Source organism: Somniosus microcephalus, chromosome 24 (assembly GCF_052327205.1).
Source record: "Somniosus microcephalus isolate GS21.2 chromosome 24, FLI_Smic_1.0, whole genome shotgun sequence".
Lineage (NCBI taxonomy): Eukaryota > Metazoa > Chordata > Chondrichthyes > Squaliformes > Somniosidae > Somniosus > Somniosus microcephalus.
The window spans coordinates 30,252,503-30,256,328 of NC_141010.1; positions in this window are offsets into that span (position 1 = coordinate 30,252,503).

The window sequence follows — 3,826 nt, forward strand, 5'->3', positions numbered from 1 at the left end:
TCCTTCTAATCATCTCATATATAGTTCCTTTACAACATTACCTCTGTACTACAATTGTGCTTTGAAGGCTGAAAATAAACCTTTTATTAAAGCTATTTCTGTTGGCGATACAGCTGAAAATATACAGATAGTACAATGGTTCAGGGCTGAAGGTGGTGGCTATGGAGGTCAGCACCATCTGTGCTATAACAGAATCAAGACTTCAATATGGAACAATCTCAGTATTACAGTTACAAGTAAGCAACCAACACAAGCCAACTTCTGTTACCAAAAATAGTGAGATAACTGCGAGGGACAGTGTAGTTTACAGAAGGCATTCTTAATACTGCAGGGATAACGTCTGCAGGAATATTTGTGACAGAAATATATATCTTAAGATGAAAATGGAATGTAATTCTGTCATAATGTTTACAATATCAGCTCTGAAGCATTTCAAATGTGGAATCTTCACATGGAATTATTTTATATGAAGGCTACTTTGTTACCAATGAGATTGAAACAGGCTTTCAGTTTTCCTTGCTAACTTTCCCTCCTAAATGTAGTGTATGTACCCGTCTACCTTTAAGAGAACTATTTTAGGTGTGGCACTACTTTGTTTGGCTTCTGTATACGGTAATACCGACGGTGACCACACCAGTATATAAGTGTTGTGCCAGGAGTTATTGGGGAGATTCGCCCTGACCTTCGAATAGTAAAGTCCTGTTTTAAGTTACTCTTGGAGTCTGTGTATTAATTAACTAAACAACCCACAGACTTTACAGTGGCGACGAGTCCGATCGTACCCTGCGGCAACAATACTTCCGAAGCAGTTAACGAGCGTCGAGAAGAGGCAACCGCCCTCGTCATTCTGCTGGGAGAAAACTCGAGTCTGCAGAGCTGGAAAGGAGGAAGAATTCAGAGACAAAGACTTCCATCAGCAACAGGCACTGACTGTCCCTTCTGCCACGGTGAGGAGTGAGCCGATCAGCACGAGAAGCAAGCCGGCCACGGTGACTGTGAGTAAGGGAAAAGTAAAAAGAATAACCGGAGGATAAGGGCGGTGCACTCGACCACGGTCGAGGGGGAAAGGAGCCGGACAGAAGTCGGGCCCAGAGGCGCTGAGACTGGGGCAGCGTGGAGCAGGGAAGCCGCGGTACAGACAGGCTGGGGACGCAACGGCGTCGTGAGACAGCTAGACCGCGACCGGCGAAAAAGGCCGGGCAGCGACCAAAGCCACGAAGCGCTGCGACCGGGAGTGTAGGCGCGGGAAGATATAAAAACTCAGCCGCAGCCGGGGAGGGAAGCACCGGGCTGCGAGAGGGCTGGGAGGTGCGATTGGGAGCCGAGCGAGTGGGAGAGGCAGAGCCGACCAAGGGAGACTGAGCGAGAGCCAGTCCAGCGGCTGAAACTGTTCGCCGTCAACAGGGTGTACCCAGCACCGGTAGAGCCGAGCGAGCGGGAGAGAGACAGAGCCCGAGCAAGGGGAACTGAGCGAGAGCCAGCCCAGCGGCTGAAACTGTTTGCCGTCAACGGGGTGTACCCAGCGCCGGTTGCCCTGCCGAGAAAAGGGAAAGCACTGAAGCCGACGCGCAGGCTGTGAACCTGAAAGCCAGCGGCCGTCGCCCGTGGGGAAAGTGTACCCCTCCCGCCAGGGGAAGAAACGCGGGAAGCCGCCATTAGGCGGAGAAGAAGACAGAAGCGGGGAACCGCCATTGAAGTGGGCGGGGAGAGAAGATAAGCGCGGGAAACCGCCATTTTCGCGGGAACCGCCATCCTGGGAAAAAAAAAAAGAAAATTTAAAGAAATAATTCGTGGTGTTATCAGGAAGAGAGGAAGATGCCTAAGCGTGGTAACATCAACGATTTTAATGCCGAGGTAGAAGACTGGGCCACGTACGTGGAACGCATCGAGATCTATTGTGAGGCCAATAAAATAGAAGAAGATGACAAAGCTATAACCTTGCTAAACTCGATGGGCGCGAAGACATATGGGCTCTTGAAGCATCTACTATCACCAGCTAAACCGGCGGATCAGACTTTCGATGATATTGTGGCTGTTCTGAAGGATCACTTGAACCCCACACCGTTGATGTTGGCGGAACGATTCAAATTCTATGCGAGAACGCAACGGAAAGACGAAAGCAATGCAGAATACTTGGTCGAACTGCGTAGACTAGCGAAATACTGCCAGTTTGGAGGGAATCTGACAGAGGCATTGCGAGACAAGTTCGTGTGCGGGTTGGCAAAGGAAGGAACGCAAAAGCGACTACTCGAAGAGAACGACCTTACACTTGACAGGGCTGTCCTTATTGCAGCATCGCATGAAGCCGCAGCGAAGGGAACTGCGGAAATGCAGCTAAAGACAGCAGCACTAAGTGTGGATCAAATTACCTCGACAACAACAAAATGCTATCGTTGTGGGAAGACAACACACGACCAGAACCAATGCTGGTTTAAGAACCAGGAATGTAGGAAATGTGGCAAACTGGGTCACATAGCTAAGGTATGCCGGTCAGGGAAGAAGACCAACAACCAAAGGACCAACAACCAAAGGAAGCCATCACAGGAAAAGTACAACAAGGTACACAAGGTGGCTGAGAAGAGTTCAGACGAACAGAATTCAGACTCAGACCCAAACGGCCAGGAGCTGGGTAGTCTGAGAATTCACAATGTGAGTAAGGAAGCTGACCTACAAACTATCTGGGTCATGCTAAAAATAGCTGGAATCCACGTGAAAATGGAGTTGGACACTGGATCAGCTCTATCAGTCATAAATCGAAGGGATTACCACCGGCTATTCTCACATATACCCTTAAGAGATACCAAGTTCGTATTGCAGACATACACGGGGCATAAAGTATACCCCATGGGAAAGATAAGAGTCAAAGTGAGAGATAGGGGTAAAGAACACCCAAGAATGAACTTATACGTACTACATGAGGGAGGACCACCACTTCTAGGACGGGAGTGGATCAAGAAAATAGACATGGAATGGCACTATCTAAAAGCCATAACGAGTGAGGACTCGGTGAAGACAATCAGCTCAGATTCTGAAACGGATGACGATAAGACCAACCCAAATATGAAAGACAAGGCTGAAATGGACTTGCCGACGAAGGTTGGAAAAACGAAGGCATGCATAAAGGCTTATGCTCCAGAGAAGAACAAAGTTTCAGAGCAGAACTCCACCGAACAACGACAACCTAGTTTGACAGAAAATTCTGAGCCTGTTCAAGTTACGGACATATCCATGACGGAAGAACACCGAGCTCGGACTCAAACTTATTTCAAATTACGACAACAATTAGAACAATTGAGTTACCGTCTCGTACAAGAGATGAAAACAATGAAAAAGTTCGATGACACCGAATGGGAGAATCTGGAAAGACGACAGAAGCAGCTAGCTCAAGCAGAGAGCGACCATAGAGCCATCGTGACCAATTACCGATCACATCTCCCTTATGCTGTTCAGGAGTTAGAATATTTGCAGAAAGAAGCAAATGAAGAGGAATCTTCAGGAAGCCAGGATTTTATTCCAGTTCTTCTCTACGACTCCTTACAAGCAGAGTGTGAGAAGTTGAAAGAACAGTATGAACAGGCCCAGGCTACAATTCTGGAAGGGGTTAACTCGGCAACCTCCGAAAAGCTAGTTTCAGTGGAAGCATATGAGCAACTGAAGGTTGAACATGAGCAAGAAGTCCAAAGGCTGCAGGAAATTCTTGATGAGCTCAAGGCCAAGACAGACTCATCGGTAGAAGTTCCATCCATAGATGAGAAATTAGAGGTGAAAGACATGGCAGAACATGAAAGACAAGATGTACAAGTACTCATAAAAATATTAAAGGAAA